Genomic DNA, 27,702 nt, shown 5'->3' with positions numbered 1-27,702 from the left:
CGCTGCACCTTGCGGTTCCCGGCTCTCCCCAGTCCAGCACCAGGAACCGGCATCGGCAGTTGCTGCCAGATCAAAGCAGCCTGGCGTGGCACGGCACGGCGCGGAACGGAACGGCACGGCGCGCCTGCCGGGAAGGGCTGGCAAACAAGCCGGTCCAGGGAGGCGGCAGGCGGGAAGCACGCGTGATACCTCTCCCAAAAATGCTGCCGCTCTTGATGGACGGGGTGGCCGAGTCCTGGGAGCCGCGGCACGGCCCAGCCCCGGGGGCCCCCCCAGCTCCCCGGTGCAGCCAGCCCAACGCTGTGGCTCTTCCCGGCGCCCACAGCCTGACTCACAGCCCTGGGGATGGCGGGCAGGGACCAAGGTGCCGTCAGGGTCACCTTCCCGGTGGGGTTGCGGGTTTTGGAGTCCCAACTCCAAACCGGTGGGTGCAAGCCTTTGCCAGGAGAACCAAGCCATGGTGGCACACTGGGCTGGTGGTGCACCCCATGCCAGGACAGGGAACAGCATCCCCACCCCTCAGCATCCCCCAGCATCACCTACTTGTGGCTCCAGTGTCCGCACTCTCCACATCCAAAGCCGTCCGCTGGCCGATGTCCGGGGCTGTGCCACCCGTCCCTGGGCTCTCCCCGGTGCTGGCCACCCGGTGCCGGGGCTCACCGGCCACAGTCTTGGCAGCGGCTGTCTCGAGGGACGAAGAGGACGCCTGGAAGAGAAGCAGGACAGAGACTCAGTGCCTTTCCCTACCCTGTCCCAAGCGCAGCACGGGTTGGGGGGGGAACGAGGGGGGGGACACCAGGGTGCACAGACACAGGATGCTTTGTTTTCCTGCCGGCCGGTGCACGTGGCCGGCGCGGGGAGCCGCACGCCGCTCACCAGCCAGCCCGCGCCGCGGGGCTACAGCTGGATCCGGCCGATGGCTCCCAGCACGGCCAGACAAGAAAAGGCTGGAGGGGGGGGGAGAGGACATGAATCAAAGCGGCGTCCCCTTGCTCGCCAGCGGCAGCTGGCCGGTTAGGCAGCTCCCGATTACTCAACCGGGCAGTGTTTACTCGAGATCAACAACCCCCTCCATTGCCTTCCCTGCCGGGCAGGCCAGGCGAACACGCCGCAGGGATGGGGACGGCGTTGCCGCTGCTGCTTGCTCGGTTTGGTCCCCCCTCCCCGACCCCCGGCGTCCCTGGGTGCTGCTGCGGCCCCGTGTTTGTTGTAGCTGTCACCCTCCCGCGTCAGGCGCGCCCAGGCACACAGCTTGGGCTGTCACCGCTTCTGTTTATCTTTAATAAAGCGACAGCCAGCGACGCTGCGTGCATCCTGGCACTGCCACGCTGCTCTGGGACAGACACACGGACAACCTGGCCCCGGGTTCAAGAGGGTCCCCAGGATGCTGCGCCCAGCCCCGGCCTGGCGGGATGCAGGCGACCTCCCCTCCTGCCATAGGGGACATCCATAGGGGACACCCCGCTCCCGACCTGGGGACATTAGGATCAGGGTTGCAGCACAATGAGGATTTTACATTGATCCCGTTTTTCTCGGGATTGGTCCTATAAACGTGGAGAGCTGAAGCGAGATGGATGGTAGGTGACTGTTTTGCTGGGAAGCCCTTAGACTCAATGAGCCACGCACGCGAGCAGACATATAAATTTACCATTCGCTTCCCGGAAAGGTTTAATTTATGGAATCCATATGGCAGCGCCACACAACCGCGAGCGCTCAGCACATCCCGTGAGTCCTCGGGTGCCACCACTACTGGCTCCAACTGGCAGGGTGCCACCGGCTGACCTGGCAATGGCGGGATGCTCTTCTCTTTCCCCAGTGATCAACGGAAGGGAACTTTCACAGCAAGCAGGGGACAGGCCTGGGTCCCAGTCCCCATCCCCGAAACCTTGGGACGGGATCCCTGAAGATAGCAGGGACATCCCCCTGGGATCCTGCAGGGGGGATGCCGTGCCACCGCTCCTCCTCCTGGGGTGATGCCACAGGCAGCAGCAGGCAGCAATCCCCTACCTGTGGGCACGGGAAAGGGCTGGGGTGCACTTTGATACCTGGAGCGACTTATCATTAATTAGCATTAATCATCCCCCGTCATGCATCACAGCAGCATTGGGCAAGATGCAGTCAGGGAGCGGTGAGCCAGGCCGGGGTTGTGGTGGGGAAGGAGGATTTCGGCAGTGGTTGCCAGGCCAAGGCCGGCACCCCCCTGCTCCCCGGGGAACCCCTGGCAGCCCCCCCAGACCCCAACTCACCCATCAGCCCCATGGCATTGGCAGCATCCACCCCTTCTTTTTTCCTGCTGGGGGGATGCCAAGTTGCAAAAGCACCAGAGATGGGTCCTACCTGCCCAAGGGGCAGCCAGGATCCGTCTCCCCTCACCGTCTGCATCCCCCGGGACCCCCCAGGCAGCAGCCGGAGCCAGCGTGGAGCACCGGCCGCCTCCTTGCTTTAACTTCACCCCGCGCTATCTGTCAGCAAATCATCCCCGGTTACACAGATAAGGAATAATTGATGCAAAGGAGCCATCTGTTTGCGAACACTGAATATCTGCTCAATTAGGAGGGATCTGTCCACCCAGATAAAGCATCTCAGCAGCCCCTCGGAGCGGGGAGGGGAGGGCCTTCCTCCCCGACCACGTCCTCAAAGACTCACCCCCAATTAGAAGCGAGCGGGTTGATTTGGGTGCTAATTTTGCTCAGCAGCACCCTGAGGTGCTTGGGCAGAGGCCAGGAGGGAAGGGTGCTCTGCCACCAAGCATCAAAATTCAAGGGGAAGGGTAGCAGCCCCCCCAGGTCCCGCCATGGTGATGCTCATTCCGTCCCGGCGTGGGACTTGGAGAGATGCCCGTCCCCAGGGGCGGAGAGAGGGGACCAGCCGGTTGCGCCTGCCAAACGGTGCTGAGCTGAGGCTGGCCCACTCATTGCATGAGTGTCAGTCTGCAGAAACACACTGAGGGAGCCTGCACTCGGACGGGGGGACAGAGGGACTCCAGGATGAGCCTGCCACAGCTCAGAGCACACACCAGCTGTGCACAGCCCCCGTGGGGACCAGGGCCACAGGGCACAGCCCCTGAGCAGCATCGGGGTCCAGGGTAAGTGTGAGGTGACATCAATGTGACATCGTTATGTGATGAAAAAATTGAGCTGGCAGGCAGGCGAGGGCTGCACATCCTGAGCAATCGCCACCTGGGGGAGAAGGGCAGGGACGGCAGGGCAGCTCTGCAGGTGACAAAGCCGGGGGACAAAAGGCTCCAACCAGAGCTGGCAGACCGCCCCACCGCACGGCGCTCCCTCGAATCCCCTGTGTGGCATCTCTGTCTCTCCTGGCAGGTCCTCGGTACGAAGGACATGGAGAGCTCAAGTCGGGTCAAAACACAGCCGGTGGCCTCGAGGGACAGGCAGGGAGAAGCACTGCCAGACCCCGTGTCACTCGTGCCCCCATCACCGGCACGGTAGCACCGCGGTGCCCCTTGCCCTCAGCTCGGTGCCCAGGGCAGGCAGTTTCGCAGCCGGGGGACACGATGGCGGCAAGGGCAGGGAGCGGTGTCCCTGCGTCCGTCCCTCCCTGCCAAGGGCACATTCCTTCTGCTCCCGTCACGGGGATAAATACCTGCCATGGCACCCAGCTCACCCCCCGGCCCTGGCTTCGGGATGGTGGTGACGGAGCGGGAAAGCACTGGGCCACGGCGGCTCTCCGGTGAGGGATCTGGCACGCAGGCAGCCACGCCGGTGCGTTTCCCGTGCCTTGGGGACACCGGAAAATGCAGCTTCCCCATTCCACCTCCCCTGCACCCTGCCGGCAGCACGGCATCCGGGCAGCCCCAACCTCCGCCCTCTCGGGTGGCAGCACCCCGGAAAGCCCCCACGCTGCCGGCAGCCAGGGCACCGGGGGTGGATGCGGTCGCGGCGCTTCGTCTCTTGGCTGGCATGGCCCCGGCAGGGCACCGGGCACGCAGCCCGGTGAGCACCAGCGCAGCTGCACCGCCGATGGTTTTTGGCACAGGCTGCGTGCAAGCTCCCATGAGCGAGCAGGGGCTGAGGCAGGGAGGATGCTCGGCATGGAGGGGCCGCATCCTGCACCTCCCGGGGGATGCAGAAGGAGGTGCCTTGGCACCCAACTGCAAGGTTGGGGGGACATGAACCCCTGCCACCCCCCTCCCCGTTCCCTCGCCATGGCACTCAGAATAAAAGGCCTTCACCTTCCTCCTCCTCCTCCCGACAGCCTGAAACCAGAGGGTTTTCCCCCAAAAGCAGGCTTGGCCTGGAGACCGGATGCAGCGGGGGTCCCCGGTGGTGGCACGGCACGGCTCAGCACCCCGTAGGTCCCCTGTCACCCCGGTGGGTGCCCGAAGGAGGGGAGGTGGCTGGATCCGTGCATCCCCGCCGCCGTGTTTAAAGTTTCTCAGCCGTGTTTGCTGGCGGAAAGTTGGAACCTGCAATTACAGCTGTGCTAACCCCTCATTAAAAAGGGGAAGGGGGGGGGGGGGGGGCGGGGAAAAATGGGAAAGAAACAAAAGGCTCCAGAGAGAGACACACGGCGCCGTTAACCCTTCCCAAGCTGGAGATGAGCCCAACCCAGGTGGGCCCCCCCCTAGCAAATTAATACAGCTGCGGGGATGCAGTGGAGGGGTGGCAGGGAGCCGGCGGTGACACCGTGCGCTGCGGGGGGGGTCAGCCCATTCCCGCAGCCCACCCGGATTTCCCCTCCGGGTCCTGGGGCAACGGTGAAGCCGGGGGTTGCTGTGGCACGGCCCAGCGTGGGCACGTTTGTCACCGGCGGGGCTGCGGTTCCCGCTGGCTCTCCAGCAGCGCCAGCGTGACGCCTGCCGCGGGAGCCCACACAATATGTTCGCACTCATCTCGCAGCTGCCCCCAGACAGCCCGAGGTGCCGCGCTCCTCCCCGGCGTGCGGGGGCCGGTGTGCCGCCGGCGGGGAGCGGCAGCGGGGCAGGCAGGGGATGATGGTGGGAGCCGGAGACTGCGGTCAGGCTGGACGCCACATGGGGAGATGATGCCACATGGGGAGATGACGCTAGACACCGGGGAGGGATGCGCTGGTGGTCCCCCCCGCCATGCCCCAACACCCTGACCCGGGGGCCAGGTTGTGCCACCAGCCCCGGGAATGCGGAGAGGGGGGGGAAAAAGCTGAACCTGACCCCCGCCCTGTCACCGCAGCCCCCCCTGCACCGCGCCACCGAAGCAGGTTTGCGAGCACCCACCGCAGGCATGGGGGAGGAAGCGCCCAGCGGAAGCGGGTGCAGCACCGCCCCATTTGCTGCTAATTTTTGGGGTGGAGCGGGGCAGCCCCCAGCACCCCGTCCCCAGCAAGGGCCTGATCCTGCACCCACCGCATCTTCCCCCAGCGCGGTGCCCCCATCCCTGGGGAGCAGCGGGTCCCCCTGTCGCCCTCCCACCCGTCCCCCGCCCCCGGTGACGACACCATCTCACCCGCCGCGGCCGCAGCGGCTCTGACAGCCAGCTAACGAGCTGCAGGCAGCAATTTGGGTTATATATAGCCCCAAAGTGACTGCATCTAATTGCTCCAGCCCGCACCGGCCCCGCCGCGGGGTCCGGGCGCTGGGTGCAGAGGGACAGGGCGGGCGGCACGCATTCAGAACACACACCCCCCGCCCAGCCATCACCCCGTGTGACCCCCCCCAGGTCCCCCGAGGCTGGCGGGGCGCGAGCATCGCCCCATCCCACGCCGGCCTCGGGAAGCAGGGCTGTTCCCACCGGCTTTGTGCCGGCCATAAGCGGCTTTGGCTAAAGCTGCCGTCCCAGCCCGTCCCAGCCAGGGGCCCTTAAGGAGCTTTTGTCCCCCTCTCATTAAGGGGTTTTGGCCGGGGGGCCGCGGGGTGCAGCACCCGGCATCCCCTCACCGCAGCTCGCGGGCTCCGGCCAGCTGCTCCGGCAGCCCCGGGAGGGAGGGATGGAGGGAGGGAGGTGGTCCTGCTGCTGGCCCCCCGGCCCTTTGTGGCAGCCCCCGTCCCCTTGCAGCAGCTGCCAGGCGAGGCGGCGGGCGCGCAGATGCGGCCAAGGGGTGGTGAGTAGGGAGGGGGGGGTGTTGGTGGTGGTGGTGGGGGGGGTGTCCCCCATGGCGGCTCCCCACGCCGGCGGGGCGAGAGGCGGCCCCCGCACGCAGCCGCCGGCGGGGAGGGGAGCCGGAGCCGAAATTGTTTGCCAGCTTCCTCGAGACGGCACAATGGAGGGCGCGCAGGCGGATCCGGGGTCAGGGGTGAGAGCAGCAATAAGTGGTTTATGCCTTTTGTGAAGAGGCTGAACTGACAGCTCGCTGGATTAACAAAGACGTCCTCTGTTCCCGGGCAGGTCATGTGGAAAGCGCTGCGCCGACCCCTGTCACTTCTTTTTTTTGCAAGAACAGACATTTGTTCGCCAGCAAGCGGGGAGGTGATGGAGGGGGAGGCTGGGGGCGCGCAGCCGCTCGCTCCCGGCTTTCCTCCAGCCCTCTGGGGCTCTGGGATCGACGGCTGCTCGCTGCTTCGGCAGCCGCGGCCACACTGCATCCCCTCCCGTGCCTCAGTTTCCCCAGTTTGAGGGATGAGCCATGGCTGGTGGCGATACACGAGGTCCTAGGAGATGTTGGCACCTTCACCCTGCTGCCCAGGCAGTGCTGGGTCCAGTGCCACCCCACTTCTACACCGAGAGCCCTCCATGCTCACCACCCTGTCACCCCAGGGCCAGGCTGGATGGGACCTGCACCCCACTTGGTGCCAGAGCAGCCCCCATCCCACCATGGGGACACGCAGCCCTTGCTTACGTCTGCCAGTCCCTGCCAGGCTGGGAAACGTTCCCTCCACCCTGCTTTCAAGGAAGGGAAACTGAGGCAGGGAAGGATATGAGCATCCCATCCATGGATGGAAAGCAGGGCTGGTGGCAGCATCTCCACTCCTGGCACTGAAAGAGGAGCTGGCCCTGTCAGGGACAACCAGCCCTCTCAAATCCGCAAGGATTTCCCCAGGACTGTGCAGCACAGTGTCCACACCATCACCATTAGCCTCCAGAGTAAACAGCTGAACTAGTGCCATTCCACACTGAGACAAACTACCCTGGCCAGACCAGTGATCTTCCCCAGTGGCCTCGGCTGTTCCTGCAGCTCCCACTTCCCCCTCCCACCACACCACAGCCCAAGCTCCATGCCACCACTGCCTGTTTCCCAGGGACTATGGGACCCCAGGCCAGGAGGGGAGGGATGCAGCTCGCTGTGGAGCAGCGCCTGCCACCCCACGGGACGTACTGGGCTCTGCTCCATCCCCTGTGGCCCCCATCCCCATCTCAGGGACACTGTGGCCCTGCAAGCCGGCACAGCACCCAGTTCACCCACCTCCAGTTCCGGAGCTGTCGGGCAACCTGTGCCTGCTGTCCCCTCCCTGTCACCCTAAATACCTGCGTCACCTCCTCACCATCCTAAATACGTGCAGTGGGGAGAGGCAGCCGCCCCAAGGGGCTTTTCACTCTGGAAAATCCCACCCGTCCCACGGTGGCTCATGTTTACGGGGCATTCCCACATGTGCAAAGCCCCCTGGCACGCTCAGGGGTAAACTGAGGCAGGGAGGAGCAGCCGGGTTGGTGACAGGCCGGGGAGCAGAGGGACAGCACCGTGCCAGGGGACCTGGCTGGGGGACCCCATCCGACTCAAGGCGGGGGCACATCATGACAACGTCACCCGTGGCGAAAGCCCTTGCCGGGCTTGGCGCGGGTCCCGGCGAGGGCCACACGCCGGCCAGGCAATCAGCTTGCGAGGCGGCGGCATTAAAGCCTCAATCCGTGCCCCCGCCGTCCCCCTCCGTGTCCCCCTTCTTCATCCAGCCGGGCAGCTTAGCGCCGGTTCTCAGCTCCTGCCTGCCATCTAAAGACGGACTTACCGCCAGGTCCGGCGCTTCGTTAAGCCACAGATTAAACGCGCACCATCTGCAAAGGGGAAACCTTAATGCAGGATAATACCTGCAGCACACACACTGCCCTGTCACCGCATGGCCCGGCCACGCCAGGCGGGTGGGCACAAAGCCCCCTGGGTGGCCCCGTGTCCCTTAGCGCCGCCATGCCCCTCCATGTGGGGATTTCAAGGGCTTTACACACACGAGTGGTACCCAGGCTGCATGTCCCCATCCTTCCTCCTGTCCCCTCCTGGCATAGCCCCGCAAGGACTCAGGTCTGGACTCCCAGCCAGCCCCCACCCCACCAACCTGTGTGTCCCCCCTGGGGCAGCCACCGCCAGGCAGGGGACACCTAGGCACTTGGGGTGGTCCAGCCACCACCCCGCCTGGTTAATTACTTTAAGTGATTACGAGTCTCTTCATCAAGACAGCAGATTAGACTCTGCAGCCAGGAGCTGTCTTCCCCCACAACCCTCCTCCCCCAGGGGACAACACGGCGGGGGGCAGCATCCTGCCCTGTCCCCATTTTTAGGAGCAAATCCCACCTCTCTGACCCCACAAAGGTGGCCCAGGTGCCCTCTGCCCCCTCAGCTTGCCGAAATCCCCAAGGATGCCCAAGCCAGCAGCATCACCTAGGGCACAGCAGAGACATGGGGTCACCCAGGCTGTCCCTAGTGACAGGGGGAACAGAGCTCAGCTGAATGTTACTCAGAGGCGGGAGGGACACCGGGTACCACTCAGCAGGGAGGGGGGATGCTGGCGGGGGACAGGGCACCCCAAAGGCAGGTGGGGGAGGATGGGGCAGCTGCCTGCCGACTCAGCGCCCTGATGAATTACACCGGATTACAGGTCCCTGCTCAGGTCAGCGGGGAAAAGAACCAAGGAGGCTTTCCGCCTCCCGGCCCGCTCCTGCTGGAGAATTTACGGCCAGGACTCCGTGACGGGCTGAGTAATTAGTGCCGGGAGGGAAACAGCTGAATCAGCACCCAGCAATCGGTACCGAAGGGATGGAGCTGGAGGAGGGGGGATCACGCAGCCCCGAGCTGGGGAGGCTGCAGGACCGACAGCGGCCCCCAAGGATACAGAGGGACACGGGTGACCCAGCAGTGCCTGCCGGTAGGGGGGGGTCATCCCTACGGCTGTGAGCACTGGGGGAAAACTGGCTAGCCCAGCATCCCATCCCAGACCCGCTCCTCTGGGACCAGCTCTGGCCTCACATCTGGTCCCTCGAAGCATCCCTTTGGGAACTCCCCGGGATGCAGCTATGGCACACAAATCCCCCCCATCTTGCTCACTTAAACGCAAGCATCGCTCTGATCCTCCTTTCATGGCCTGGATGCTGCATCCCAGGATGCTCGAGCCCTGGGATGCCCGAGCATCCACCCAGCCGTGCCCAGGCAGCCCTCGGGCTTCTGTGGCTGCCATTGACTTACTGGAGTTGGGAACGGCAGGGCTGGCTCCCCGGCAGAGCCAGTCCCTGCTCCGAGGCTGATTACAGCCATTTCCCTGCCCATTCCCCCTCCCGCTGTCTGCCTCCTGCCTCCGTCTGCTGCCTGGTTTTACGAGGGCCATTTCCAAGAGGTCGCTGGAAATAGATTTTTATCACCTCGTGATAAATATCGTTTACGGTGACATTACTGCTCGGAGCAGCCATGAGGAGGAGGGAGGAGAGGCGGGCAGGCAGACGCCTGCTCGCAGCCCCCAGCTCCACAGGGCACCGGCTGGGCCCCTTCTCATCCCTGTCCCCATCCCTGCAGGTTCGGGCAGTGCCAAGCCCTGACACCATCCATCTATCCGGGCGGCATGAACAGAGGGAGCCGCATCATTAGCCCCGTGCGCCATTAAGCACTTAAAAAGCCATAGGAATAAGCCGCGCCATTAGCTGACAAGCGAGCTGGGAGGGGAGGGACGTGTGGCAACAGCAGGGGGAACCAGGGAATCTCACCACCCTACATGCCACAAGGTGCCCACAAATCCCCTGGGCGAGATGCTGTGGTCCCCCGAGAGCTCCAGTGCGCCTAGAGAAGGGGAGCAGAACAGCTCCGTCAGGGACATGGTTGCAGGATGGAAAACCAGGGGCTTTCAGAGCTGACACATCACTTCTGCAGAGGTGAAGCCATCAGCCACCTCTCCAGAGGGACTTTTTGGCACCTCCGAGCCTGTCCCAGGCCAGGCTCCGCTTTAGGGATGGCGCTGGTGCAAAGAAAAGCCACCGCTGGCCTGAGAACTGCAAACTCGTGACAACTGTGGCACTGGCCCCAGCTGCTGCAACCCCGCACAGAGGTGATCTGGCGGCCCACAGGTCCTGCCCCGGCCGAGCCCACAGGCAGGACGGCTGCCAAGCCGTGCCCACAGGCAGCTGCCTCTGGAAAAGGGCACGGCGGCGGGCAGGGGGCCAAGGCCAACCCGCTGCCCACGCCAGCCCTGCCACACACAGCGTCAGGGGCCGGCCACCCCCGGTGGGGGGGGGCAGGGGGAGGAGATGGGATGGAAACAATCACCCCTTTCACCAGCTGGTGAAAGGTGGGGGTGTCACCTGTGGGGATGGAGCCGCGGTCCCCAGGGTGCCCCCCCCCACTGCAAAAGTAGGGGTGAAGAGCAGCAGCGAGCCTTGCCGCAGCGCCAGCAGGGAGAGCCAGTCTGCAACACCCGGCAAAGAGCAACCCTCGCCCGCGGGCAGAGAGCGCGGCAACGCCAGCCCCTGCCAAGAATCCTGTTTTTTCTCCCCAGCTCCCTCGGGCAAGCCACCTCCTGCCCTGCTGCCTCAGTTTCCCCAGCAGCCAGGACCCGGCAGGGATGCCGGGGGCACGGGCAGGGGATGGGCAGCCATGGGGGGAGCCCGGCCCCATGTCCCGGCTGCTTCTTGCGACACGCGGTGCAAACCCGCCCCGGCACGAAGCCCCGGCGTCTCGCTTGGCAAGTGGCCCAGCGGCGTGGGGCCAGGAGGGAGGGAGGGAGCGGGGCTTTGTATGGGGACGGGCCCCAGCGAGACAGAGGCAGCGGCCACCTGCCGCGAGCCACCGCGGTGGCACAGCCCCTCCTCTGCTCCCCACATTCCATGGGGGGAAAACAACCCCAAAAGGGGCCAGCCTGGCCAGCCTGGCAGCACAGGGGGCTGCATGGGGACAGCCAGCCCCATCTGCAAGGACATAGGGTGCTGGTGGAGAGGTGCCCAGCCTGTCCCCTCCTCTGCAGCAGGGATGTCACCCTGTGGCCAGGACACGTGCATGGGTCAGCTGGCACTACCATGGTGCCAGCAGCCAGGCTGAGGCTGCGCCAGCAGCCAAGCACTGTCCCCAGGTGCCACATTCCACTCCAGGACATGGGGCTGCCCAGGCTGCAGCATACCTTGCAGCCCCCCCAGGGCTGAGGGGTCCCTCGTTTGCCCCCGGAGACCCCCATGGCAAGCAGCATCCATGGGATGCCTGGCGGCAGGACGCGTGCCGAGCCAGCTGCCTCCAGCGAGCATAAAAGGGGGTTTGTTCACCTGGCGAACGGCTCAGCGGCCCCCGGGGCTGGCCCCCGCCACGGCCTCGTGGCTCCCGGCACGCAGGAGCCACCGCCGGAGCCAGCACACCCTGGCAGGGCCACCTCCCAGGCGGTCACGGTGACCTTATGTGTCACTGCAGGGAGAGCCTGTGCGCTGCCGCCAGCCCAGCACTTGGCCCAGTGCAGGGTGGCCGTGGCCAAGGCAGGCCCACGGCTTGGCACCCACCCCGCCTGTCACTTGCCCACAGCCCCCACCACCCATCCTCTCCCCCCCGGGGCTGGCAGGGAGGCGAGCAGGAGCCGGAGGAGGTGCAGACAGACGGACAGGCAGCAAGAGCTCAGATCCCCTGCCCGCGCTGCCCCGAGCCCCGGGGTGGAGGTTTGGGCATCCCCTGCCCAGGCCAGGACCCGGGGACACAAGGGCAGCGGCGGCGAAGGGCAGGCGGCACCGCAGGCAGGGATGCTGCCTGCTGCTGCCCGCTCCCAGGGCCACCCAGCCACGAGCATCCCTCGGGAACAAACGGCTCCAACCTCAGCACACCCCGCTGAGCACCCGGGGGTCATGGGAGGGGGAAGCTTTGCCCCCCCCAGCATCCACAAACGGAGTCTCGTGCTGCCAGGCAGGCAGCAGCCACCTGGACCAAACCCCTTTGCCTCCCTCCCAAGCACCGCTGCCCCCCCGAGAAGCCAGACCCGATCCCCCCCCCAAAGGATGAACGCATGTGCTGCAGCCCCCTGGGTTGGGGTGCCCCACCTCGTGCACCCCAGGAGAGCTGTGTACAGGCCTGCCGGGGTGCAGAAAGACCATTTTACTACTTTTCTTAAAAAAATATATATCTAAAAAAAAAAAAATCTCCATCAGCGGAGGGAGCCTGGCAGCACTGCGCAAAGTTTCCAGCAAGTTGCTCAGAGCCCCCCCCGCCCGGGTACCCACAGCAAGTCGGGGTGCTGCAGGGGTCCCATCGCTCCCCCCCCCACCACCATGTATTCACACCCAGCCGCAGCAGCAGCAACCCCTTGCACCCCCCACCTCCCCCCCCCCCCCCCCAACTCGGGATCTCTCCCCCACTCGGGACCCCCCCCCCCACCGGCAGCTCGGGGGGCACGCAACAAGTCACGGGGCAGGGGGGGGGGTTACATCCTCCTACATCCCCCAAGCAAGGATTCCCCCCCCCAAGGGCTGGCGCGGTGTCCCCCCCCACACCCTCGGCAGGGCTGGGGGCGGGGGGGGGGGGGGGGGGGGGGGAAGTACAGGCAGCTGCCTGCTCTGCACCTACCTGTGCGGGAGCGGCGGTGGCGGGGTGCGGGCAGGAGCGGTGACCCCGCGCAGCCCCGCCGGCGACAGCGAGCGGGAGGAGGCAGCGCCGCGCACACGCACGATCAAATCCCGAGCCGCCGGCGAGAGGCAGGAGGGAGGGGGGGGATGTTGGGGGGGGGGGGGGGACACACACGACACGGTGAGGAGGGGAGGGGGTTGTGTGTGTGTGTGTGTGTGGGGGGGGGGGGGGGGGGGGGGGGTGTCAGGGAAATTAATAACCGAGAAAAAGGCACTTACCCCCTCCCCGGGGCTCGCCACCGTGCCGCGGGGGTGGCTGGAGGGTGGCGCTGGGGAGGATGGGGGGGATCAAAGGCTGGCGAGAGAGAAGGGGGGGGGGGGGGGATGTAAAGGGGGGGGGTGGGGGGGGGTGGTCTCGCCAGCCCCCGCTGCCTGCCACAACAAAGAGCCAGACACAACAAAAGCAGCATATGGCCAGAGCCGCGCGGGGCTGTAAATTAAACATAAAGGGAAGATTAGATAATTAATGAGCGCTCCCGGGCCGGCCTCGAGGGGAGGGGGCTGCCTGCTGCGGGGAGCCCTTCGCCCCGCGCCCAGCCCCGACGGGCAGGAGGGGTGGGGGGGGGGGGGGTCGTAGGAGGGTACGGGGGGGGGGGGGGGGAGGACCCGGGGGGGCACCTGTTGGGAGGGGAGGATGGGCAGCGGCCGGATCCAGCCTCGCCAGCTGCTCCGGGGCGCAGCCCAGCCGGACCGCCAGCGCCTAAGAGGATTAGCGGGGGCGCGCAGCCCCCCCCCCACCCCCCCCCGGAAACAAGCCTGAAGCTGCAGGGCTGGGGGTAGTGCCCCCCGTTCCCCGCCCCGTGGGGTCCCAGCCCCGGGCAGGGGTCACCCAGCATCCCCGGGAGAGGTTGCAAAGGCATCCCTGCTTCCCACCGCCCCGAGGACTGGTACCCACGGCCACGCAGGGATGTGGTGCACGGAGGCACGGCTCAGCATGCCCCCCCCCGCCCGTGCATCATGTCCTCCCCCGCGGAGACAAAGCGGGTCCCGCGCTGCCAGGAGGGCAGAGCCCTTTGCAATGCCCAAACCCACCCTGCTTGGCAGTAGGGGAAACTGAGGCAGGCGGGTGGCGAGTCGGTGCTGGCGGGTCAGATCTGCATGGGGGCAGATTGGGGCTGTCCCCAGCGAGCCCTGCGACGCCGGGACATCACCTCCAGCATCCCCCGGTGGGTAGGTTCCCCGGGCAGGTGGGAGGAGGGGGTACCCCGGGAACGGGGTGCCAGAAACGGCATCAGGCTCGGCCCCGGCCAGGGGAAAGAGTTAATCCCATTATTGGCAGGCTCACAGATGGCGACTGCAGCGATTCCCCTGCTTAACAGATTTAACAGATAAGGCAGGAGGGAGGGAAGGAGGCGGGGGACCCTCCCCCCAAACACATACACAGCAGGGGTATAGGGGGGCAATAAACACCTCCCTCCCACCCCACCCCAGGCCATGAGAGCCTTCGAGCACCCGGGACACTGTCTTGCTCCCCATGGGCACCGCACAGCACACCCATGATGCCAGAGGGTCTGGAGCGTGCAGGATGCGGCCAGTGTGCACCAAATCCTTTGCAAACATGAAGTCCATCCACCCTGCCCAGGACAAGGGGTGGCAGACAAGGCAGGGGACCTGGGGACACTCAGGCTGCTTGCTGTCCCCTCATGCCAAACCCACCGCCCTGGCAGAGCACCCGCCACCCCCCCAGTTTCTCCACGAGGTCAGGGGCCAGGTCCCACTTCCCCAGCTCAGGGCTATTTAAGCAGCTGCTCCCAGCGCTTGGGAGGTGGCATCAGAGCCGGGGCTGGAGCCCAGGATTAGGGAGTGTGGGAAAAGGCTGGCAGGAAGCCAGGGACGGAGAGGCTGGAGCATCCCAGATCAAGAGCAGACAACTGAAAAGGAAGGGAGGGAGGGAGGGATGAACGGATGGACAGGAGCCAACAGCTCCTCATCGCTGCGGCACCACCGTGTACCCACAAGACTCCGCCTGAGCGCTTCCATCCCTGCCACGAGCTTGGCAGGGCTCAGCGACCTTCACCTCACAGCCGTTTCCCACCACAGCCCCCCCAGATAACCTCAGCTGCAGCTGCCAGGTCCCGGTGGCGCCCAGCCTGGCCCCAGCGGGCAGGATGAGGCCAGCAGCCTCCAAAGCAAACCTGCCCGCTCCGCTTTTAAGCTGTTGCAAAACACTGCGCCTTTGATTCTGCGGGCAGCGGGGCGGCTCAGGGCAAACAGCGATGCCCAGCATGGCACCCTGCAAACTAATCCCCCCACCGCAGCCACCCGCACCAGCCCCATGCATCCCCCTCATCGTCTCCCCCCTCCTCGAGGGGGGACCCCAGGGATGGGGAGGGCACATGTGAGACATCCCCTTGCAGAAGGCTCCTCGTTGCCATGCCGGAGGTTGCCACGGCAATGGGAAAGCGGGAATCTGGGCGGAAAAGGCAGGGGGGGGATGCAATCCCACAGGGCTGTGGGGGCACAGCACAGTGCTGGCCCCCATCCCTGCCCCCCAGAGCCTCAGTGTGCAATGGGAGGTGGGTCGGGGTGCTGTGGTACCCCCCCCAACTTCTGCTCCAGGCAGGGAATAAGGATGCACCCACCTCCACACCCAGCCTGGCCCCTCTGCTCACGGCTGGGTGACTCCACGCCACCCCCCTCCCGCGGGCACCTCTCCCTCGGAGGCCTCTGGCAGCGTTGGGGGTGCAGGAACAAGGGCACCCAAACGAGTGCAGTCCCAGCATCCCAGGACACTTTGTCTCAGCAGCAGTGACACCAAGGCAGACCCAGCCAGCATCCAACCCCCAGCAAGAGGGGACAACCCCAAAAGCCTTGGTGACACACTGCATTCAGGGGTTAGAGGAAAGCCCCAGTGGGCACCCTGTCTGTGCTATACTGCAGGATGGGGTGCAGGGCAAGACTCCAGCAGGGTCAGGGCTGCCAGGAGGGAGGGCAGGCTGCTCCCCAGCCCTGCCGTGCCTCAGTTTCCCCTGCCATTAAGGCCTTTACCAGCTGCAGGCAGGAACGCTACAGGCAGTTTTACCGGCAGCCACCCAGCCCCACGGCTCCCCTGGCTGGCTGGGAGCATGACGCCAGCTCTGCCTTTGAACCTGCCCATCCAGGAACTCTGGCACAGCTCCCAGCAGACCTGGTTGAGCCACCCCACCCGTTGGCACAAGGAAGAGGGCACTTGGTGGCCGGAGAGCAAGCACCCTTCTCCAGCTCCCGCTCCTCACTCCAGGCACCCATGGGCTAGCTTGGGAGCCTGTTTGCACCTCTTGAGCCTCACCAAAGCCCTCATAAACCCACCCTGGGGAGCCCTGACCCAGGCAGGGGCTGGCTCCTGCCTCCATCCCACACCAGAGCATCTTCCTTCTGGAAGCAGCTCAGCCAAACCCCAGTACTCCCGCAAATCAGCCGGGCACCAAGCCACAGGGGTACTGGGCTGTCCCTGAGCTCTCGGGGGGACCCCCATGCACGGCCAGCAGCATGGCACAGGGACCCCCCCAGCCACTCTCCCCGCTGCTGCGCAGCAATTTCCATACATTAGAGATCTGATGATCCATCAGCTGGGAGCAGACAGGTTGAGGCTGGGAGCTGCCTTCCCCGTGCCAGCCCAGACAGTGCTCCCAGGGGACTAATACCGGCATGTAAATATTAGATACTTTTGTCTCCTCTGAGACCAATTACACAAATCGTGGCAGCTCCCGCAGGACTCTCCGCTTCTACTTACTGTATCATCATTAACAGCTTATTAGAGAACAGCTGCTCAAAGAGGGGGGAAAAAAAAAAAACTACAGGAGAAGAGACGGCAAGGAGACTTGCACGTAGGAGGACAGGCTGGGAAGGGTGACCTCCGCCCTGCCCTGGCACCTGGGGACATCCACACTCATCCCCGCAATGCTGCCGGCATGCCCAGCCCTCTCTACAGCCCCAGCAGTGGGACCAGTCTGAAAACCATGCTAGGATCCACAACAGGCTTCCTGGGAGATGCAGAGAAGGAGCAGAGGGATGCTCCCTGGAGGGACAGACCACGCGGTGGCTGGGGACAAGAGCAAGGTGGCTTCAGGACCTCCAGAGAAAGCAGGAGCCAGAGCAAAGCAACCAAAGCAGCCTAGCACGTGCACACACACACACACCCCCAATCGGGGGCATACTGGGGCTGGAAGGTGCCTTTGTGCCCAGGAGGGAGGTTATTCCTCATCCTTTGGGTGGCTGTCACACGCAGCAAGTCCTCAGGTGGCAGGAGGGGACAGGTCTCACATCGGGGGCGGGGGGGGGGGGGGGCAGGAGGGGGATGCTGGGGAGGGGGCTGGAGGCTGCAGGATCAGCCCCTGCCTGGGGCAATGCTGCACAGCGGATGCTCCTCCATCCGCCCTCCCATCTGCGCTGGGAGGACAGGGGGTTTGGGATGAGCACAGCACAGCCTCCCTGAAGGGGATGCACTCCCTAAACCAGCCACAGCATCATTAAAAGGTGTAGCTAATTGGGCACCGGACGCTCCTCACCCTCCTCCCAGCCCCCTGCGGGTGATGTTGGCCAGGTCAGGAGGACAGGGATGTTTTTTGAGGTGCCACATCCCTCCACCCCTCCGAGAAGCAAAGCATCAATCACATTCCCGACATCCGCTAATGATGTCCCCTGCGGCCACCAAGGGCAGCCGGCATCCCCAGCGGGGCAGCAGTGGGTGCCTCCAGAGCCACCCCGGGGTGCCGGTGGGCAGGTGGCCGGGCCAGGTGGCCCTGCCGGGTGCCTTGTCCCCGGGAGGATGCCACGGCATGCTTCTGGTGCGCTCTAGCGTCAGCCAGCATTAATGCATTGCCGGCAGCGCGCAGCGGCGCGGCTGGAACCGCACACGTGCGGGGACGCCTGGCACGGCCACCGGACACCCCCCCGGGGGAGGGGACACGGCCACCGGCACGGGTGTCTTTGCAGGATTAATGTCCCGGAGGGGTGGGGGGAAGGGGCAGATGTCCCACACTGAGGGAGGGCAAAAGCAATGCAATCACCCTGCATGGCGGGGGGGGGGGGGGGGCAGATGCTTTGCAGAGCAGGGCCCGCAAGGCAGGAGGGGGAGCAGGGCTCCCCGGGGCTTTCGGGGGACGGCGCGTGAGCAGGGAGGTAGCAGCTTCCCGTCTGATTGCTAATTATCCTCGTTATTCCATGTCAGACACTTTATGAAGCACCGAAGTGATTTGCTCTTTCCCTGTAATTAGGCACGTTGCAATTACCATCTAATTCAAGTTCAAGCTCTGCGTCCTCACGACCTTCCCAGCCTCGACACCACGTCCCTGCTCATTTCTCTGGGGCCCCCTCCCCCGTGCCTGGCTCTCCTGCATGCCAGAGGGGAGAGGGGTACCACATCCTTCCCTGGTGAGAGGACAGGGCACGGAGTAGCCTCACAGCCCCCACCAAAGCCCACCCACAGCTAAATGGCACGCCAAAAGCCCCAAGCCAGGTCTGGTGTCCCCCTCCCAGGGACAGGAGGGTGACAACCCCCCTCACAACGCTCCTGAGCATCCTTGAGCACTTCGGATTTTGGCCCCACTGCAACAGAAGCGCGGCCAGGGCTGAGCCCCCAAACCCTGCCCATGCACAGCTCCAGGCCAGCTGCCACCTCATCCCCATTAGCACCATTTTAGATCCCTCAGGATGCATTGAAGTGCTCCTGCCACATCCAGGTCCCACTCTTAGATCCCATTCCCTGGGGGGCACAACCGCACAGGAACAAGCATGCAACAACAACAACAAAAAACCAATAATCCACAAGGCTTTTCTTCTTTTTTTTTTTAAAAAAAAAAAAAAAGCTGCAAAAAAGAGGGCAAGAGCCCAGGCAACTCTAGTGGCTTCTCAGCCCAGCACTGGCTCGCTCAGGGGTTTCCTCTCCCTGCCTGGCCTTCTGCATTTGCCCCGGGAAGAACGACAGCTCCTTTCAGAGCATCCTCCCAGCAGCCCCTGGCCCTGAGGAAAAGTGCCAGCGGTGCCACAGCACCGGGCCCTGTGCCATGCCAGGCTCCGTGGCTGCACCCAGCAGCACCAGAGTCACCACAGCAGGATGCCCTCCCCCTCCCAGTAGCTAATTAATCCTTCTGCTCAAGCAGAGCTCATTAGCGCTGGTGCAGCACGGGGCTGCTCTGGCTGCCCGGCACAGCCGCCCTTCCCAGCGGAGAGCAAGGTCAGCACGAGGGGCACTGGCATCACCAGGCTTTTCCTGGGCTCCGCCACCCATCCCTCTTGATGGCCTTTCCTGCAGGTTGGTAGTGTTTTTTCAAGCTTACACCATAGGAAAAAAATAAAAGGGAAAAAAAAGAAAGAAAAAAAAAAAAAAGGGGAGGGGGTGGAGAAAAGCCCCCCCCCCCCCGGAGCGTGAACGCGCAGCAGAAGCGGCCAAGGAAAGCAGAGGAGTCAGCCAAGTGCCTCGCTCCGTGGCAGGCAGGGCGCGAGTGGGCCGCCCTGTAAATGTTTTGAATTTCCAAAACAGGAGGGAGAAGCCAAGAGCTGCCGAGTTCCCCCACACGCCAAGAAGGACAAAGGGCATCCCTGGGCGGTGGAGGCGCAGGCAGGCGCCCAGCACCTCGGCTCCCCCCCATCCCGGCTCCCCCTCCATCCCCCGGGATGCGCAGCGCCGGGGCGATGCCGTGCGGGGGCCCCCTCTGGCTCGGCTCTAATTATAGCCGGGAAGAGGAAGCGCGGCGGTGCCGGGGATGATGGGTGGCTGTGGGTGGGATGTGCACCCACTGGGACAGCCCCAAACAGAGCCCGGGGCAATCTGGCACATGGCAAAGCCCCCAGCTGCCTGTCCTGGCAGAGCACGAGCCTCCCATCTTGCACCCCCCTGGAAACCTGCCCCCTTCAGGGGCCAAATCCATTGGAAAAACCCCAAAGCCAGTGCTCCGAAGGCTCTCCTCGCTGGGGGATGCTCCAATGCTGATCCCTGCCACATGCCAGAGGGAAATCCCAGTACCCACCCCGGCTGCTGGCTGGGATGTGAGGATGCTGCATGGGTGGTCCAGCCCCTTCGGAATAATCCCTTGTTCCGAGGGGTGATGCTGCACCCGAAAAAGACCCATAGGAAAGAAGAAAGTGCTGTAGGAGATGGGGCGGCATCCATGGGAATGCCAGCAGCACAGCTCCCACACTGCTCCCCCGCCCTGCCCAGAACTCCCTCCCCTTGCAGATTATAACCTTGCACAGATTATAATCTTAAATTATAATCTTCAGAAATCCCAAAGCCCCATCTGCCTAATCCTGCCCCCCTCCCCCCCCCCCCCAGCATAAACCCCCTGGGTTTATGCCCTGGATGGAAGGGGAGAGAGGCTGCCTGGATGCCAGCCCTGCTACCGGGGGGGCGTGGGGGGGGGTGCAAGAAGCTGGAGCATGAGCTCCCCCAGCAAGGTACCACCGGGTTAGGAGCAGGCGGGGAGACAATATAAGGACTATGCGGCCTCCTCGCCGCCAGATGTGTGTTAATAAGGCAGCTGCCCCCTAAGCTAATAAGGTCACTTACTGGCTCCAGCAAGACGAGAAAACAAGCAGGGGCTTGGCTGCGGTACAGCCTGACTTGGCACTCACCGCGCGCCGGCTTCCTGAATTCTTGCCGCTTCCAGAACAGCGCAACGGGGTGGAAAAAAGCAGATATAAACCCCCCTCAAAAAAAAAAAAAAAAAAGAAAAGAAAAAAAGGCCCAGCAACCCACCCGCCTCCAGCATCCCCAGCGCTGCCCTTCATCCCAGAGGGCTGGGGTGTGGGCTGGCTCCTGCACCCCACCGCAGGACGGGGACCGCAGGACGGTGGGGACAGTGGGGCGAGGACACCCCCACCGGGGCGTTTTATTCCCTGGGTAAAACCTCGCAGGAAGGGCTTGGAGCAGGGGGGGATTCCTACAGACTTTCCCAGCACAGCAAGCAGAGCAGTGGGGCCCCCCCCTCTCCCTCCCTCCCTCGCCTGCCCCCGATCATGGCGCCTACAACTCCCTTTGTTTTAATATTATAAAGCGAGCCAGATGCCGGCTTTAATCCCCTCAGCTGGTGAGGATTTGCAAACACATTAGGAGGCAGAGCCACTGCGCGCCGGCCCCTCCGCCGCTGCTCCCCAGCCCCACGGCGCGTCGCCGCACCCCATCTGCTGCCTGGGAAAGGGGATCCCGGCCCCTAATTGCCTTCTCATGTCCGGATTAGGAGCCGACAAGGTGTCCGACAAGGGGGACGCAGGCATCCCCTGCCACTTGCAGTTGGGGAGCACCGGGAGGGCCTTTCGCTTCCCTTGTGAAGTCCCCACTGGGGAGTTTGGAGGATTTGCCTCGGGTGACGCGATGCCAGTGTGATGGGCACAGCGGGGATGAACCCCACGGGGCGGCATGGATGCACATGGGGGGCAGGTAGAGGTTGGCCAGGCATCCCTCCTGGTGCAAGGATGACGGATAGTGTGTCTATTGCAGTGGTGTAACATCACGGCTGCAGGACCAGAGCACGAGCCGGCTCTCCCGCATCCCCAGCAGCTGCGGGATATTTCAGGCAAAGTCCTTCCTGCAGCACTAACAGGGACAGGATTTTCCTCCTGATCTCCATCGCTGCCAGCTCCTGCTCTGCAATGCCCAAAGGTTGCCACTGCATCCATTCCCCAGGGTTTCGGCACACAAGGCTGAGATTAAACAGGTACCAGTGGCAGGAGCCAGAGGAGTCGCTCCAAAGTGTCACATCCTGTAGGAGCGGCTCTGGGGCTGGATCACGAGCCTTCCCTCCTGTCGGGGGACTGTGTTTATCCTGTGCAGCTGACAGCATCCAGGAGAGCTCCCCTGCATCGCAACCCCAGCTCCCCAGCACGCACAGACCTTCGTCACAACTGGGAGGGGGATGGGGAACAGCCTCTGCAAAATGGGGAGAGGTGGCTGGGGAGCCCCAGGAGCCCCAGGGAGAGAGGGATGCGATGCTGGAGCGATGTCCCAACTCTGCAGCATCCCAGCAGGGGATATTGCCACTGGCCAAGGCACCCTATAAACCCCCTTCTCACCTGAGCACACCCTCACGCCTTCCCAAAAGCTGGAGGTTTCCCTCCAGGCACCACAATCCAGGCTGGACTTTGGAGGGGGTGGGGAACTAAACAGCTCCTAGCCCTGCAGGGACCAAGCATTCCCCCAGATGCTGCTCCCAGGGGATCTCTGCATCCTTCTGTCACCAGCCTCTCAGCAGCTCGCTTGCTCTTGGTAATCCCAGAGAAGCACCACACTCCACCCCAGCGCTGCTGGGGAGGGATGTGCTGCACTGGGGTCCCCGTGGGAGGTTGCTGCTCCGGTTCCCCCAAGGAAACAGCTCCAGGAACACACACACAAAATCTTCCCAGGCTGCCCCAGATCCTGTATTAGCACTGCAAAGGCAGCGGGGCTTTTTTGGGTTGGTTTTTTTTTTTAAGACCAGGATCTCCTACATACCACTTAGCAGCCAGAAGTTCAGAGGGAGCAGAGCTCAGTGTTTTAAAATGACGCCTTGTTTGCCAAGAAATAATCCCAAGGAACAAAAAAAAAAAAAAAAAAAAAAAAGCACCACCAAGACCAGACTCAGAAGATAATTAACTCCACAAAGCAGCGACCCAGAGTAGCTCAAATCTTCACTGTAATAACCAAGCCTGTGCTCTAAGGGCTTATTTCTTGCTGTCTGCAACACAACGGCACCAGCACTCAGAGGCCTGGGGATTTTACTAGAGTCCCCCCCGAATCCCGCTGGCAGATTTGCCCCCCCAGCACACTCGGTTCACTGCCCTAGCCAAGCATGGTGGGGGGCCTGGCCCTACATGAGACCCCACATCTCTGAGTGGGGTTGCAATGGGGTCACTCTCCATCCTTATGGGGGGGTTGCAATAGGGACGTTGAGGATGCGGGGCTCCATCCCTGGCTGCTGCGGGAGAGAGGGGACAGGAGCTGGAGAGGGGGCAAAGGGATGCTGCCACCCCCCAACACCCTTCAGCACCCCCCAGCAGGGAAGGAGCCACTTTTCAGGCCCCCCCCAGACAAACAACGAGAGAAGGCAGGGCAGCACAACCCTGGGGGTGCATTTCAGCCCCCCCATTCCCTCTCCCACCTTTGGGGCTTGGCAGAAGGGATACTCCACCAGGAGCCGGCACAAACGACCCTGGCAGCATCATCCCCCGGTATCATCACCCCCCACAGAAACATCACCCCCTGCCCCTTCCTGCCACTCGACAGGGAGGGGAATAAAAGAGAGAAAAGCCGAGAAAAAGCAGTGTGGAGCCAGCCCTTCCCGCTGCTGCTCCCCCCGGCATCCCCCTTCCCCTCCCGACCGCGAAAAGCCAACGTCTCCCTGCACCCCTCCAGCCAGGGGATGGGAATGTGGAAGCAATTGCACTTGGCAAGGCAGCAACAGTGAGTCAAAAACAGTTGTTTGGCTTGTCAGCCACCCAGGCCCTGCAGCACTCTTGTTTTCCTTCGCCTGCCTTAACCCCTTCCAGCCCCAGCCCCTCTCCCCAGCAGGACCCGCAGACCCCAGCCTCGCTGTGGAGAAGGGTTGGGTACCAGGGAAAACCCTCTTCCCACTGCCCACCCAGCCACCCTGCTCCTAGAAATGGGATAATGGGCAATTTCCCAGCAGGAAAACCCGCAGCGAGAGCGTGTGCCGCCCATGTGCCGAACCTGCCGCCATGCCGGAAGGTGTGTGGGGCAGGCACAGGGCAAAGAGACATCCCAAGGCCACCAAGGAGCAGGAGCAGGATGCCCGGTGCTCCTGGAGCATCCCACTTGCTCACCCCAGGAGACACAGAGAGCTCCTTGCCCCTGCTACGGAGAGCATCCAAGACGCCCCTTGGCAGGGTGAGGGGACACGGCCACGTGTGCTGGGGACCCGGAGCTGCCCCAGGGTGGCCAGACCCCACACACAGAGCCAGCCCAGTGGCGCGGAGCTATTTAAAGCCCTGAGCACAGCCTTCCCTGTCCCGTTTATGACAGTTTAGCACATCCCAGGCTGCTTCCCGCCAACTCCTCCAGCCCCTTCCTTGTCGGCCATATGGCAGCGAGGCCAGAAACGTGTCCAGAGACACCACGTGCTACATCAAGGGTCTCATCTCCATCCCCCGGTCACCCCTCGGTCCCCAAGACAAGCACTCGATGTACCCCGTCTGGCAGCATCACACGCTGCTGAGACCCCAGCTCCATTCAGGCCACCACCAATTTCGGGCAGGATGGGGGGACACCAGGACCCATCCACCCCCTCCCCACCATGGTGGGACAGTCACATGAGTCAGGGCATCCCTCTGGGCACCCAGCCAGGACACACACCCCTCCGTTCCCCCCCCAGCTCCACACCCCACGTCATACCCAGAGAAGGAGATGAGGAGGGAGCCTAGGGAAGGGGCTGCTCCCTCTCTCTGTTTGGGGAGGGCCCTCCCTGCACCCCCATGGTACAATAAAGCCAGGGCAAGGGGATGGATGGGGAAGAGTTAAACCCTCCAGAGCCAGTCGGGGAGGAAAAGAGGAGGGCAAGCTTGCACGCCCACCCGAGAGAGACAAAGCGAGATGCTAGAGCCAAGAGATGAAGGCGAGGATGCGATAAGAGGGGGAGCCGGGGTGTGCGCTGGAGCGAGGGAGAGGGGAGGAGGAGGAGGAGAGGTGGGTGATGACCAAAGTCATTGAACATTTTTTGGCACGCCTACCCCCGAGTATCCTGGCCGTTGGCCCAGCTCAGAGCTGAACTTAAACAAACTCCTGTTGCAGCCATCTGCTTGATTTTAAAATAAATCAAACAATCTGTTGAGCCGTGGGTGATCAAATTTCCATCTGTGCGGACGCCTGCTCGCCTCCTCGGAGCCTCCGCTTGCCTCTACCAGCCAAACACTCCTGGCAGCATGTGGCCTCCCTAATTCCTCCAGGAAAGGGAGAAACCGGACCTCCCCCCCGCACCCCGGCCCCCTCCCAGCCCTTCCCCGCCACCCTCCTAACTCAAACCAAGTGCTATTTTTACAGCCGCCCACCAAACAGAGACACATGCCGGGTTTAAACGGGAGGAAAACAGGGCTGAGGGGGGAGGATCCCAAGAGGTCTTGAGCTTCTCCATCGCTGCCCGCGCCAGGGGGGATTCCTCATCCCGTCTCCATCCATCCCACGGGTCCGAGGGAATGAAAAGGAAAAGGGCAGCAGCTGCCGGCAGCAGGACCCTGCTTGCCCCGGCGCTGGGGACGGCGGCACAGAGGCCACGGACGGGCCAGAAATAGCAGCTGCGAAGCCAGCACCACGCGGCTGTCCCCAGGACGGGGACATCAGGCGCACGTCACCTCCAGGTGCCCAGGGTTGCCCAGCTCCCAGCCATCCTGCCCAGCCATCTCCTCCAGGCAGCGTGTTGGCCCTTGAGCCCACCCAGAATCACCCTGTCCTGAGGGTTTCCCTCTTCTCCCAGGAAACCCAAGGGGAGGCAGCACCACCTGCATATTTAGGCACTTGCCCCAAGGTCCTCAAAGTGCCAAAAGAAGGATGGCATCTCCCATCTTTGCTGCCTCTTTGGGTGCTGCAAGAGCCCAGCCCACCCTGGGATGCCCTGGCTGCAATACAGCCACCGGCCCCGCACGTGGGGACCCTCGAGGGAGATGGCACCCGTGATGTCCATGGCCTCAAACGCCCTCTGATCAGTTGGCCCTTTCTCCAAGCCAGGGTCAAACCTCTGTTGGCATCACCTGGCCTTTACCCTCCTTTGCCCAGAGCCCTTCCTTCTACTTTGAGCGGAAGGCATCAGGCACAGGGCCAGCGTGGCCAGAAATAGGGCAGCAAGCAGAGGGGGGGGGGTAATGCAGAAAAGGGACAAAAAAGCAAGCAAAGAGGGAGGAAAACTGCATGAAGGAGAAGGGGTATGATAAAGGATGGAGAGGGGTTTGGGCCCACTGGACCCCAGCAGCTTGGGTGTAAGAAGGTCAGGCTGCTGAGAGCAAGGGTTGCCCCACGGGGAGGGGAGGAAGGACAAGGGACACAACAGGATTTACTCCTCCTCAAGGGCTGCAAATATCAGGGCGATGCATTGCTGAGGGTCCCCGTGGCACTGTGGAAGCTGCAGCGAGGAAGAGGAGGTGCCCGGGACGGCCAGCACCCAAGCACAGCCGTGCCAGGAGCTGGAGCCAGTGGCAGGGCTGCAGAAGAAACCTCACCCGTGTGGGATGCTGCCAAGCCAAGAGCCGTCCTGGCCAGCCCAGGGCCAGCCTCGCCAAGCTGCTCGCTGCTGGAAATAATGGGGAGCCGAGTGATGTGGGACCAGGGTGGTCCCCACCCTGCCACAGCCCTGCATGTTTCCCAGTGCAAGCTCTCAGGAGGGAGCAAAGGGGTTGAACAGTCCCAAGCACACGGCAAGCAGTGCCTGGGCTCTGGGGATGCAGGATCGTTCCTGGGAGCATGAGGATAGGAGATCAGCAAGGGAAAATCGGCTGGAATAAGTAAGTGATATAGCAGCTCGTGTGCCCCAGCACATCCCTCTGCCACCAGCCACCCAGCCTGGGGACAGCCCCGTGGGAAAATCTGCTCCCAGGGGAGTCCCCAGCTGGCTGCTCAGGGGGTGGCGGAGACAGGGGGTCCCCTAAAAGCCACCCTGCTTTGCTCCAGGTTTGCAACAAGGTGCATGGAGTAAAATCCAGGCACAGCCCCGAGAGGATACACGGCAGGGAGCAGGTTACACAGCACAAGTAACAGAGGGAAAGAGGAGGAAAAAAAAAAAAAAAAAACACACACAAAACACACAACTAACCACCAAACCCCTTTTTGGAAGAGGAAAGAACTGACAGGACCTGGCCGAGAAGCAGGAGAAAGCCCAGATTTCCCAGTTACTGTGCAGATGTTCTGGCCTGAAAACAGAAGACGGCAGGAGTGAATTCATCTCCCCCTCCAGAGACGCCGCAGCCAGGGCATCTGGACTCTGTCTGCAGGCAGGAGAGACGGCTTCCCCCCGGCTCCCCGGGGAGCCCTCCACGCCGGGGCACGCTGAGCCCCCCGGGGTGCCACCCACCCCCCAGAACCGGGGCAGCAGCGACAGCCAGGGCCCTGTCCCCGTGCCGGGTTGACCTTGGCACGGTTACCTCCCGGGAAAACTGAAGGGCCTTGTCTTCGCCGTGTTTTCACTTCAGGATAACTCATGCTGCCTGCTCCGAGGAGGAGGGGGGGAGATGGAGAGAAGAAAATGCAGCTGTTTTAGCAGTGAAGACAAGGAGGGAGGGCGGGAGACATACATATATATATATTTATTTTTTTTCTTATTCCTGGCCAGGGTAATAACTGAAATCACTAGCACTTGATCATCACCCGATGAAAAGCTTCACGGCCGACTGAAGTCAGCTCACTTCCAGAAACATGCTGCAGGCAGATGGGAGGTGACGGTGGCAATTTGCTGCTTGCCCCACACCCTGCATGTGGCCCCCGAGACGCTTTGCACAGCTGTCTGTCTGTCCGTCCATCCCTCCCTCCCTGGGTCTGTCCGCCCCGCTGTGGCTGCAAACCACCGAGCGAGAGGCTGACGCCTTGGCTGCCACCAAAATGTTCCCTGCTCCAAGGTCCCACCAGCGACCACAGTGTCCTTGTGTCCTGCTCCCCCGGGGACTGAGGTGGCTGCTGGTGGCCCCCCTGAGCCACCAGCTGATGCGCTCCCCCCTTTCAAGGGGGGCAAAGCCAGGAGGGAATGTTCAAAACCATTTTGGGAGGGGTGGGGGTGAGGGGTGGTCAGTGGGGGAAACCAGCCAGCACAGGGCTGCAGCAGAGCCCGAGCTGTGCCATGGGGTGCAGTGGGTCCTGCAGGGACAGGCACCCAGCCCTGGCTGGGGCTTAGAGGGGCAAGATGCCCCCACAATGGAAGTCCCCAGCCCCAAAAGCAGCAGGTGCTGACTCGAGGAGGGTCACAGAGGGACAGGCAGCCCTGGAAACAGCCCGGGCTCTGCGCTGGGTCGGCCCCAGCATCCTCCCTGGCTGAAAGCCACCACCACGCTCCTGCCCTCTGGCCACAGCAGGCAGCTGCCCGTCCCCATGGCAACAGGGGATGCT

The sequence above is a fragment of the Numenius arquata genome, chromosome 13, assembly GCF_964106895.1.
Source record: "Numenius arquata chromosome 13, bNumArq3.hap1.1, whole genome shotgun sequence".
Taxonomy (NCBI): Eukaryota; Metazoa; Chordata; class Aves; order Charadriiformes; family Scolopacidae; genus Numenius; species Numenius arquata.
This window is presented reverse-complemented; position numbering follows the sequence as displayed.